We start from the raw sequence: 14,088 nt of genomic DNA, 5'->3' as shown, positions 1-14,088 counted from the left end.
CCTGCCTGTCCACCTATCTTCATATCATCGGCAAATATCGCTAGAATGCCCCCAGTCCCTTAATCCAGATTATTAATATATAATGTGAACAGCTGTGGCCCCAACACTGAACCCTGTGGGACACCACTTGTCACCGGCTGCCATTCTAAAAAAGAATCTCTTATCCCAACTCTCTGCCTTCTGCCAGACAATCAATCCTCAATCCATGCCAAGAGCTCACCTCGAACACCATGGGCCCTCACCTTACTCAGCAGCCTCCCGTGTGGCACCTTATCAAAGGCCTTTTGGAAGTCTAGACAGACCACATTCACTGGGTTTCCCTGGCCTAACTTACTTGTCACCTCTTCAAAGAATTCTAACAGGTTTGTCAGGCACGACCTCCCCTTACTAAATCCATGTTGACTTGTTCTAATCCGACCCTGCTCTTCCAAGAATTTAGAAACCTCATCCTTAACGATGGATTCTAGAATTTTACCAACAACCGAGGTTAGGCTAATTGGCCTATAATTTTCCATCTTTGGTCTTGATCCTTTCTTGAACAATGGGGTTATAACAGCGGTCTTCCAATCATCCGGGACTTTCCCTGACTCCAGTGACTTTTGAAAGATCTCAACCAACTATTTCCTCAGCCACTTCCCTCAGACTCTAGGATGTAGCCCATCGGGGCCAGGAGATTTGTCAATTTTAAGACCTTTTAGCTTTTCTAGCACTATCTCTTTTGTAATGGCAACCATACTCAACTCAGCCCCCTGACTCCCTTTAATTGTTGGGATATTACTCATGTCTTCCACTGTGAAGACTGACGCAAAGTACTTATTAAGTTCTCCAGCTATTTCCTTATCTCCCATCACTAGCCTTCCAGCATCAGTTTGAGGTGGCCCAATGTCTACTTTTGCCTGTCGTTTGTTTCTTATGTATTGAAAGAAACTTTTACTATCATTTCTAATATTACTGACTAGCATACCTTCATATTTGATCCTCTCCTTCCTTATTCCTCTCTTTGTTATCCTCTGTTTGTTTTTGTAGCCTTCCCAATCTTCTGATTTCCCAGTGCTCTTGGCCATTTTATAGGATCTCTCTTTATTTTTGATACATTTTCTGACTTCCTTTGTCAGCCATGGCTGTTTAATCCCACCCCGGATAATCTTTCTTTTCTTGGGGATGAATGTCTGTACTGTGTCCTCAATTATACCGACTAACTCCTGCCATTTTTGCTCTACTGTCTTCCCTGCTAGGCTCTGCTTCCCGTCGATTTTCGTCAGTTCCTCTCTCATGCCCTCGTAATTACCTTTGTTTAACTGTAACACCATTATGTCCGATTTTGCCTTCTCTCTTTCAAACTGCAGACTGAACTCTACCATATTATGATCGCTGCTTCCTAAATGTTCCCTTACTTTAAGATCTTTTATAAAGTCTGGTTCATTACATAGCACTAGGTCCAAAATAGCCTGCTCCCTTGTGGGCTCCATGACAAGCTGTTCCAAAAAGCCATCCTGTAAGCATTCCAAGAATTCCATTTCTTTGGATCCACTAGCAACATTATTTACCCAGTCCACCTGCATATTGAAGTCCCCAATGATCACCATGACCTTGCCTTTCAGACATGCCTGTTCTATTTCCCGGTACATGTTGTGCCTCTGGTCCTGATCACTGTTAGGAGGTCTGTACATAACTCCCATTATGGTTTTTTTGCCTTTGTGGTTTCTCAATTCCACCCACACAGACTCCACATCATCTGACCCTATGTCATTCAGTGCCATAGATTTAATTTTGTTCTTAACTAACAAGGCCACCCCGCCCCCTCTGCCCACCTCCCTGTCTTTTCGATAAGTTGTAAATCCTTGGATGTTTAACTGCCAGTCCTGACCCCCGTCTCTGTGATGCCTACCACATCATAATCATTCACGATGATCTGTGCCATTAGTTCATCTACTTTGTTACGAATACTACAAACATTCAGGTAAAGTGCCTTCATGCTAACATTCTTATCATTAGAGATATTGGAAGTCATAAGATGTCCTAAGTTATCCTTCCTTTTTGTTGCATTCCTAATTTGCCTCAAGGTTAAATCCACTAGCATACATGCTATCCTCCTGCTTATCTTTCCATTTAACTCCATATTCCCTGCCGCTTTCACTTTCCCTTCCCCCAACTCAGAAGTTTAAAGTCCTACTGACCACCCTATTTATCGTCTTCGCTAGAACATTGGTACCAGATCAGTTCAGGTAGAGACCGTCCCAATGGTACAGATCCCCCCCCGTTCCAAAACTGATGCCAATGCCCCATGAAATGGAATCCCTCTTTCCCACACCAATCCCTTAGCCACGTGTTTACTTCCCTAATTTTCTTAGCCCTATGCCAATCGGCACGTGGCTCAGGCAGTAATCCAGAGATCATGACCCTTGAGGACCTGTACTTCAATTTCCTTCCTAGTGCTTCGTAATCCACAAACAAGTCCTCCATCCTAGCTTTGCCTATGTTGTTAGTCCCAACGTGGACCGCAACAACTGGATCCTCCCCCTCCTGCTGCAATATCCTTTCAAGCCGGTCGGAGATGTCCCCCACCCTGGCACCGGGCAGGCAACACACCATGCGAGACTCCCGATCCGACTTGCATAGGATACTATCTGTCCCCCTAATTATAGAATCCCCTATAACAACTACTTGTCTTTTTGCTCCCCCTGGCTTTCTGCACCATGGTGCTGTGGTTAGCTGGCTCATCCTGTCCAGAGCCCTTTTCCTCATCCGTATAGGGAGCAAGAATCTCATACCTGTTGGACAAGGTCAAGGGCTGAGGCTCCTGCACTCCTGAACTCAAGTTCCCCCTGCCTGCCTCACTTACAGTCACACTCTGATGTCCCTGATCACTAGCTGAATGTGAATTACTTAATCTCCCAGGTGTGACTGCCTCCTGAAACAAAGCGTCCAGGTAACTCTCCCCCTCCCGTATGTGCCATAATGTTTGAAGCTCAGATTCCAGATCATTAACTCTGACCCAGAGTTCTTCCAGCAACCAACACTTATTGCAGATGTGGTCACTGCCATTCACAATGGGATCAGCCAGCTCCCACGTCATACAGCTACAGCACATCACCTAGCCAGCCATCTTTGCTTAGTTAATTACTTTATTACTTTGTATAGGTTTGAGTTAAAATACTTTCTGATACCGCTCTGCTATAGTCTTTTTCTAAAAACCAATTAATAGATAAACCATAAAAAGTAAATTTTTAACCATTCACCGATAAAGAAATAGAAAATCCTTACCTTAACAAACCAGAGTCCTATTTTTGGTTAGAGTGTGGGGGGGCAGCGTGGGGGATGGAGGAGATGGTGGGAGACACAACACGTGTAGTGTCTCAGGTTCAGCCACTGCCCAGATATATTACCAGACACTACAGTAGTAGAGTCTCGGGTTTAGCCACCTTGCTGATATATACCACTGCTTTCCTTCGTGGCTGCTCCTCCAGTCCACGTCACTTCCTCCGCTGCTCCCACTCCTTCTCTGCTGCTGCTCGCACTTAAAATGGCCGTTGGCATTGAAAGGGTGAGTATTTATACTCACTGCTTATCTTCCCGGCTACCCCTCTGGTCCCCGTCACTTTCTCCGCTGCTCCCGTTCCTTTTGTGAAAGAGAAAAACACCGCTGCCTGCTACCGGTAAGTAATTTTAATAAAAACTGCTTTACCTTATCTGCACTCTTCCGAGTTCGTCCTACTTCCGCTGCTGCCCACACTTAAAATATCTTAGGAGATGTTGCATGAGCACCAGCCAAATGCACTCCATATCATACACATGTTCATCTGACATGTTCAAGCCTCAAAGAACTCTAAAAGCACATCTCTGCCCCATTTACAGTACAGTTCTGCACTTCAGTGCTGAACCTTGGGACATAATGGCAACAATTATTGTGATGCTGCAGCGAGGACACTTTGCACTCAGAGACATGCCACCCAACTCAACCTAGACCACCCTGCATCTCCAGCCTTTTCCCTTGTTGTCTGACACTCACTCACTTTAAGCCTACTTTTTACTGACATTACCCCTGTCTTGCATTTCCTTGCTTATTTGCACCTCACCCAGAGCACTGCTCCTTCATCAGGTGGTCTTTGGAGCAACGGTTCAAAAGCTAGTGCTTCCAATTAAAACTGTAGGACTATAACCTGGTGTTGTGTGATTTTTAACTTTGTACACACCAGTTCAACACCGGTGAATTAGGAGTGGAGTAAGCCAAATAATCTTCTTAGAATAATAGAGGTGTACAGCACGGAAACAAACCATTCGGTCTAACTCATCCATGCTGACCAGAATCCTAACGTAATCTAGTCCCACTTACCAGTGCTTTGCCAATATCCGTCTTAAAGCCTGTCTATTCATATATGCTGAAAATGTGTTGCTGGAAAAGGAACAGGAAATTCGACGTTTCGGACATAAGCCCTTCTTCAGGAATGAGGATTTAGATTAGATTATTTACAGTGTGGAAACAGGCCCTTCGGGCCAACAAGTCCACACCGACCCGCCAAAGCGCAACCCACCCATACCCCTACATTTACCCCTTACCTAACACTACGGGCAATTTTAGCATGGCCAATTCACCTGACCCGCACATCTTTGGACTGTGGGAGGAAACCGGAGCACCCGGAGGAAACCCACGCAGACACGGGGAGAACGTGCAAACTCCACACAGTCAGTCGCCTGAGTCAGGAATTGAACCTGGGTCTCTGGCGCTGTGCGGCAGCAGTGCTAACCACTGTGCCACCGTGCCGCCCACGAGTGAGTCCAGCAGGCTAAGATAAAAGGTAGGGAGGAAGGACTTGGGGGAGGGATGATGGAGATGTGATAGGTGGAAGGAGGTCAAGGTGAGGGTGATAGGCCGGAGTGGGGTGGGGCGGAGAGGTCAGGAAGAAGGTTGCAGGTTAGGAGGGTGGTGCTGAGTTCGAGGGAATCAACTGAGACAAGGTGGGGGGAGGGGAAATGAAACTGGAGAAATCTGAGTTCATCCCTTGTGGTTGGAGGGTTCCCAGGCGGAAGATGAGGCGCTCTTCCTCCAACTGTCGTGTTGTTATGTTCTGGCGATGGAGGAGTCCAAGGACCTGCATGTCCTTGGTGGAGTGGGAGGGGGAGTTAAAGTGTTGAGCCACGGGGTGGTTGGGTTGGTTGGTCCGGGCGTCCCAGAGGTGTTCCCTGAAGCGTTCCGCAAGTAGGCGGCCCGTCTCCCCAATATAGAGGAGGCCACATCGGGTGCAGCGGATGCAATACATGATGTGTGTGGAGGTGCAGGTGAATTTGTGGCAGATATGGAAGGATCCCTTGGGGCCTTGGAGAGAAGTAAGGGAGGAGGTGTGGGCGCAAGTTTTGTATTTCTTGCGGGGAAGGTGCCAGGAGTGGAGGTTGGGTTGGTGGGGGGTGTGGACCTGACGAGGGAGTCATGGAAGGAGTGGTCTTTTCGGAACGCTGATAGGGGAGGGGAGGGAAATATATCCCTGGTGATGGGGTCCGTTTGGAGGTGGCGGAAATGACGGCGGATGATACACTGTATATGGAGGTTGGTGGGGTGGTAGGTGAGAACCAGTGGGGTTCTGTCCTAGTGGCGGTTGGAGGGGTGGAGCTCAAGGGCAGAGGAGCGGGAAGTGGAGGAGATGCGGTGGAGGGCATTGTCGATCACGTCTGGGGGGAATCTGCGGTCCTTGAAGAAGGAGGCCATCTGGGCTGTACGGTATTGGAACTGGTCCTCCTGGGTGCAGATGCAGTGGAGACGAAGGAATTGGGAATATGGGATGGCCTTTTTACAGGGGGCAGGGTGGGAGGAGGTGTAGTCTAGGTAGCTGTGGGAGTCAGTCGGTTTATAGTAGATGTCTGTGTTGATTCGGTCGCCCGAGATAGAAATGGAAAGGTCTAGGAAGGATAGGGAGGAGTCTGCGACGGTCCAGGTGAATTTGAGGTTGGGGTGGAAGGTGTTGGTAAAGTGGATGAACTGTTCAACCTTATCGTGGGAGCACGAGGCAGCGCCGATACACTGGAGCGTGTCCAGTGGAGATTCACACGATGATCCCTGGAATGGTAGGTCTAACATACAAGGAACGGCTGAGGATCCTGGGATTGTATTCATTGGCATTTAGAAGATTAAGGGGAGATCTAATAGAAACTTACAAGATAAACATGGCTTGGAAAAGGTGGACGCTAGGAAATTGTTTCCATTAGGCGAGGAGACTAGGACTTAGAATTAGAGGGGGTCAATTCAGAACAGAAATGCGGAGACATTTCTTCAGCCAGAGAGTGGTGGGCCTGTGGAATTCATTGCCGCGGAGTGCCATGGAGGCTGGGATGCTAAATGTCTTCAAGGCAGAGATTGATAAATTCTTGATATAACAAGGAATTAAGGGCTACAGGGAGAATGCGGGTAAGTGGAGTTGAAATGCCCATCAGCCATGATTAAATGGTGGAGTGGACTCGATGGGCCGAATGGCCTTACTTCCACTCTTATGTCTTATGGTCTTATGGTCTAACCATTGTGCCACTATGCTGCCCCACTCTTTGAGTAATTTTGTTAGTGACTCATGGTTGAAATGAAAACAGTCTATTCTCACAATTCTTTAGAAATAAAATAACTTTTAATATCTGGTCTACAGCCTGTAGCACTCAGACTTTGTAAGGTCTGCAACATGAAAACTATAACTGAATGATAGTTTTACATGCAGCCAGTAACAGATCCATAATTGGAACATGTTTATGTACTACTTGATAGTACAGAGCTTGAATATTGCTGGTAATTACAGGCTTGTATTCATATAGCTCCATGCACTTTAAAATTGGCCTCACAAACAATTTCATAAATAGGGTTCCAGCCATATGCTTACTGTGCAGTTTGATGCAGAAATGGAACACATTTAAGCTATCCTCTAGGACAATGGCTATCCTGATAAGGTTATTGTTTAATGTATATCATGAAAACTCACACATGAGCCAAAGATCGCCAACTTCAGATCTGAAAAGTATCCAGTATACTTCAAAATATCCTGGAAAGGCAAATTATCTCAAATTGTTTCCAGTTGCTGATTCATGCTGCAGCTGTGCAATGTTGATGCTGTGGTATTTTCTGCTTCTCGGATGTTGCCATGATTTCAACAAAATATTCTGCCTTTCACACAATTGAGCAAAACACATTGTATGAATTTCAGTGCCAATACAATTCTATCACATAAATTATATGGCCCAATGATTGGATGATGAAACCAAGCAACATGTTCCTGTCATAGTTTGCAATAGGCAGAGTTCAGACCATACTCAACCCGCAAATGCAAAATCCAAAACAAAACATCTGCTATTAGCGGTGATTTTGCAATTGAGCAGTAGATGCTGAACAATCCTGTACGCACTAAAAACTAGCCTAAAAAAAAATTTAAGATCATCAGCAAGGCTTATATTGTTCCCTAACACTCCAATTCTGACAACCTCCACCATAACTCTCTGATTTCCTTCTTATCCTCCAACTCCCCTCACTCTCTGACTTCACGCTGGCCCTCCAATACTCCTGCTAGTCCTCAGAGCATACCTGTCTCTCCAACCCCCCCTGAACCTCTGACCTCCATGACCCTCTGATTCTCCCAATCTTCTGGATGCTATGAACCAATGACTCTCAGATCCTCTGACTCCGGTTGACCCTTCAAGTCCCGCAATCCTCCCATCCCTAACCTTTAAAAAACCTGATCCTCTAACTTCATCAGATTCTCTGATGTCCCACTGAGTTACCAATACTCAGGGCCCCCCTCAACCCCCTGACACTCTGATCCCCCAAATGCCCCTACTTGTTCTGAACTTTCAACTTCCTTCCCAACCCTTCCACACTCCCCAACGTTTCAATACCTCTCCAGTGCTCCAACAACCTGACCCATGACTCCTTCCCAACCTGAATACATTACCTCATCACCCTACCTAGCGACCACCCTGCCCAATATCACATGGCCTACTTTGACACCATACCCACCTATCCACTTACCTCACACATTTATTCACTAATGTACTTAAAAGATGTTTAGATGTCCCAAATAATTTTGTGAATTAATACTTGCCAGAATACAGCGGGTAGTGCCATAAAATGTGGACATGGCTTGAATGCCTTAGCCATCCTGTGTTTTGAAGAAGGAATATGATATCAAGTGTGGTCTGAATTTCTGATGACAATACATATTTAAATTTCAGTCAGAAATACAGATCTCTGATGGGGCACAAAGAAATAGGAGAAGGAATTGCAATTCAAAGGTAATGGTCACTCCAGGTAAATATTGCACAGATCCCCTCTTATGGTGGCATTTATTTTATCTAACACTTGCCATACCCACATAGTGCAACTACACTGGTACTGAGGGGCAGCATCTCAAGAAGCACTCATAGGTTTTCCTAATAACTAATAGATCTCACAACAAATTTGTCAGTTGGTTTACAATGCACTAAAATAATCATAAATTTTCTACTTTAAGTGGAATTACATGTTTTTCTATCTTGGTATGTCAATGCAATATGTCTGTTACAACCTTGAAATGCTTGCTAAAGTGCTGTCAGCTTCCAAATGGAGCTAGTAGATCTCCCATAGTTTTGCTTACTGTAGTCAGAGATTACATTGCCTTACAATATTACAGATGTTATCAACAAAGTGTGACATAAAAATGCCAGAGGAAGTAGTTTATTATAATTGTGCACTATGTGCAAAGCTTTCGATGTATTATTTTGACATAGAAATAACCATTGGACATATATAATATTGGTGAAGATCTTTTTAGATTCCATGTTATTTGTTATAATTTTGTCTACATAACAGGCTGTTTACCTCAGGCAGGATAAATTCAAGCATATATAAAAGAATGTCATTTATTTGCTTTAGAAATATCTGCCACATAGCTGGAGAGACCAAATAACATTTAGATTACAATGCTGCAATGTCATTACTCAATCACTTCCTTTTGGGCTTGTAATAATTATACGGGACTATTTTTATTAGAATTGGATCATAATGGCGTTAAGACAGCTTAAGTAAATACAAAATGCTCAGATGTTGGAGATTTGAAATAAAATCTCAAAGTGCTGCATTTTGAATTCAATATCAAACATCTCCACAGATGCTGCCAGACCTGCTGAGTTTGTCCAGCACTTTTTGTTTTTAACCAGACTAAATTTATTTGGAATTTCTACAAATTACAAATGTATATTGCAAGATCTAACACATAATTACACATGCATTTATGTTTTGCGTTGTATAAGCTGGTAAGAGAGTGAGTTTACATTTGTAATAACTATTGATTCCTGATTAAGGGCTTTTGCCTGAAATGTCGATTTTCCTGCTCCTCGGATGGTGCCTGACCTGCTGTGCTTTTCCAGCACCACACTCTCGACTCTAATCTCAAGCATCTGCAGTCCTCGCTTTCGCCTAATTCTGATGTCCATCGCTGCCTCACTCCTCAGGTGAAGCCTCAGACCTAGAAAACTTTCACATGAGAAGGAATAGAACTGAACATATTTGGCTCAGTGCATATTAGGAACACCGTAAGACCATAAGATAAAGGAGAAGAATTAGGCCATTCAGTCACTGAGTCTGCTCTGCCATTTGATCATGGCTGAAATGTTTCTCAGTTCCACTGTCTTGCCTTCTCCCCATCAACTTTGCTCCCCTTAATCAAGAACTTATCTATCTTTGTCCTAAATATACTTAATGAATGGGCCTCCACAGCATTCTGTGGAAATGAATTCCACAGAGTTATCACTTTCTGGCAGAAGAAATTCCTCATCTCAGTTCAAAAGGCTAATCCCTTCTCTATGAGACTGCACACTTGAGTCCTACTGGAGGCAATATCTCCAGGTTCACTCTATCCAGGCTTCTCAGTATTCTGTAAGTTTCAATGAGATTCCTTCTCATCCTTCTAGACACCATCAAGTACATACATAGAGTCCTCAAACACTCCTCATATGACAAATCTTTCATCCCCAGCATCATTTTTGTAAATCTCCTCTGGATTTTCTCCAAGGCCAGCACACTTCCTTAGATACAAGGCCCAAAATGCTCACAATAGTCCAAATGCAGTCTGACCAGAGCCTTATGCAGCCTCAGCAATACATCCCTGCTCTTGTATTCTGGCCAGTATTGTAGAATAGTTAAATAGAAGTAAAAGCTGCAGCCAGATAACCTGGAATTCAGCACAAAAACAAGCCCATGTGACCAGGATTGAGTGAAGAATGTGGTGGTACAACTAGAAAAGGAGAGCAAAATAGCTGGATGCATGAGAAGAGCTGTAAGGAATCTGAAAGATACTGGTGGAACTTGATGGAGTAAATTACTATCAGCAGGAATTGGAGATAAAGCCTCAAAGAAAGGGAGCTAGAATTCTACCGAAAGAGGTTCAGAGCTTTGAAGGACTTTATGGATGGAATTGATGTCTTATGTGGAAGTGTCCTGCCTAGTAGGTCAGTAAGGGTTACTTTTGTCCTGTTATTTAAAATAGAATTTGTAGTTCATCTGCCTGACAATTTGTGTTGATTTTGGTTTGATTGAAGTAAAATCTATAAAAAGTGCAACCTTTTCAATTTTTTGCCTTACGGACGTTTAATACTTTCTGTTCATTTAGTTTATTGGCTTCCGCTGGGGACCTAACAGTATTAGGTCCTTAAACAGATTCCTACAGATCTTGTTTTCATTTAAGTGAGAGAATTGTCATACTTTATTTGCTTCTGGAAGTTTATTTGCTTTTTCTGGAAACTGAGCCCACAGATACAGAACAGTATAGGCTCCATGTTATTATTATGATTGATGTAGGATTTTATGTTTGTATTTCTTCTGTCAATAGTTTAAGTATTACAGGAAGAAACGTCCTGAAGATTCTAGCTATTTTTGTCTAGTGTCCTAGTCATCGTTTTGAAATGTGTTTAATTATAATATACAACTAAACAATATAGCATGAATGCACATTAGAGGAAGGATGATTATTTTAATGTGTCATGGTGACGTACAGATAGTTCCTTTAGTTTTTTTTGGTCCTTAGATAAATGTTTTTAACTATTTGGTACATATTAATTAAACAACTAATACATTTGAGCTGATTCAAACTTACTTATAGAAAAAACAAATTTGTACAGAAAGATTTGAAAAACTTGCTTTCTGCACCTAAATTTTTAAATTATGACTTTAATGACCAGTTTAGAAATTGGATTTTCATAAATATAAAGTTAATTTGCCAAGAAACTTTACATATAATAAAATAAATCATGAAGCATACACAAGAACATTATAATTGTATCAAATAATTATGTCATGATTTGACATCAATATAGACAAGATAGTGTTGTTTAAATTTCTTACTATTAATTACACTTCAGTTCAGCAAGGAATAAAGACAATGTCACAGTGGGTTATGGATCTATGTATTAATTTATGTATTATTCTTTTGGAGTTATTTTGAATTATGCATGCTGTATAAACTTGATTGACTGCATACTTTAAAGAGGTTGAGTCAAAGAAGATAGCAAGATAAGCTGTGGGAAACTCATAATTCTAAGCTGGATACAAATCATATTTTTTGAAATAAAATGGTCCTTAATATGTATTATAATAAGAATTATGTTGTTTACTATTCATAATCTAGTTCTAATCTTTCTCTATATTAAAATAATGAAAAGTTTAGGGTCATTATAACATGTACATAGGATATTAAAACTAAGTAGTACGAAGTTTGATAACCTTCATGGTAAGACTTTAAATTATGTTTGAACTGTTAATGCAAGGCAAATCTCTAAAGATGGATGTTGAGCGTGGAATTGCATTAGACAAATGGAACTAACATTTTAATAGCTATTACTTTCAAGCCTGAGGGATCCAAGGTTGAAAGGAGACCACCTTCATAAGTTTCTTTTTTAAATTAGATGAATTTTATTGAAGGTCACCAAACAATTCCTGAGGCTATGGCTACATTTAAAATTAGTGTGTAATATGAGCTTTAATTCAAGTCCAAAATGTCAAGCCTTACGCAGTGAGTAAAGAAATCCTTGTAGCACAAATTGGGGTCAGGATGGGAGCCTGTGGTATGATGAAGTGCCATGGTTCAGTTGCTTGATCTGCAGACCATGCAAATTGTAGACAAACCAACTTCTTGTATTTTTGTTCTTCAGAAGCCTTCAATCAAGCATTTCTTTGGGTTTCGGTTTAAAATGGTACTAGAATAATAACCTTTCTCTTGCTTCTCAATTTCAATGTAGTGTTGACAACTGATTCCTTTAGTTGAAAAGTATGTTAGCAATTTAAAGTTGATGCAGAACACATGACCTCTTCAATATTACATGAGTTATTTGGTAGAACGTCTCAGCAATTTCATTTATCACCGAATACTATCAGCTGTTTCATAAGGTAGAATAAAACTACTAAACATTTCCAGTATCAATGCTCAAACACATGGCCATTTCTGGTGTTACCTTAATTCTTGAAAGCATTTCAAATCCATGCTAATTTTTACTGATCTGTGCCAGCTATTCCATTTGTCTATAAAAGTTTTAAACATTAGTGACAGCTTTCTGTTTAAAAAAAAACACTGGTTTGCTCTATGGTAATTAACTCTATGTTAAGTATCACCTCATGTTGCTCATAAGCTCCATTCTGGCATATCAGTCTCTGCCATCTTTTTTGCAGAAGCAGACAGAGGGCTGAGAGGTGCAAGTTTGATAGTGTCTGTTTTCTCTATGTCCTTTTCTCAGCCAGCTAAGTTTTTCATTTTCTGTTGTCTCTTCCAATGCTCCTCCAAACAATCAACCTCCAGATGACACAGCCGTCGGCAACTACCTCCCAGTTGGCAGTGTCAATGTCCATTGTCTTTATATTTCACTTGAAACAAAGAACGTATGCCGAGGGAGTCAAGACCTAGTGGCCAATTCACTGTAAAGAAAGATTTTGCATAAAGAGCCGTAGTTTATACAATGAACATGGCTAAACCAGTGCAGGCATTGTTGACTTAGTAATGAATTTATACTAATGGAATAAGCAACAAAGGCCTCTGTGTTGGTGATCTTGTCCTGTCAAGTGATGTCAAACAAAAGTCTGTGACAGCAAGGATGAAGATTGTTCTTAATTTTCGTGTCTAGTTCATGTTTTCCAATTCTCAAAATTGTGTGCTACCAATGCAGACTGGTAGACTCACAGTTTAATCAATTTGTTGTTGATCCACAATTTCTAATTCAGCTTGGACAAAACAACTGCAGATTTTGTGATTTGAGGGTGTATTGATTCCAGTAACAAAAGTATGCAAAGTAAGAAATCACTACTAATAAATCCATATAGTTCACAAATAAGCTTAATACACTAAAATTGTCTGGGAAGGTTAATCTTTTGGTTGACAGTTATCCAGCAACTGGAACTCTCCACAAACGTATATCTGAGTTAGATTCAGAGGCTGTAGATGATACCTTAATTAACCAAGGGAACAGCTAGCAGGATTATTGTTTACTAGATTACTGTGGATTATAGATAACTATAAAGCTGCAATTTCTTCTGTGACTCTTCACTGAACACTTCTTAAATACTCTACTGTTTTCAATTGCCAACACTCTCACTCTGCTTCCTCATATCTGGAACTAATCCCACACACACACACACACACACACCTCCTCCTCCTCCACTATCAAAGTTTTTGCTTACTGAAACACAGCAGCTATTGATGTAAAAGGTAAGATTTTGCTCCTGTGAAGGTACCCTGGTGCTGCTTATGTGGCTTGTGGGACTGCATTTGTTAGATACAACATTGGAAGGTGAATCTGAATAGTAAGCTAAGTGGTGATGTTTTGTCTGATTTCAGTTGTATATGGGGATTCGAACACAGATCAGAAGATGTATGCCATTATTTGGTGCATCTCTACAACTCTATTAATATTCTATTCATCTGTGGGATATGTTCAATGCTGCATTCTAAACAGCCATTAAGATTTTACATTGCCAGTTAACTACACATCCTGACCTCATTACAGCCTTGGTTTAAACAATCAAATTCCAAAGGTGAGGTGAGGTGAGAGTGACTGCCCTTGACACCAAGGTTGTCTTCAGCAGTGTTGCATCAAGGAGGCCTT

Source organism: Hemiscyllium ocellatum, chromosome 9 (assembly GCF_020745735.1).
Source record: "Hemiscyllium ocellatum isolate sHemOce1 chromosome 9, sHemOce1.pat.X.cur, whole genome shotgun sequence".
Classification (NCBI taxonomy): Eukaryota; Metazoa; Chordata; class Chondrichthyes; order Orectolobiformes; family Hemiscylliidae; genus Hemiscyllium; species Hemiscyllium ocellatum.
This window is presented reverse-complemented; position numbering follows the sequence as displayed.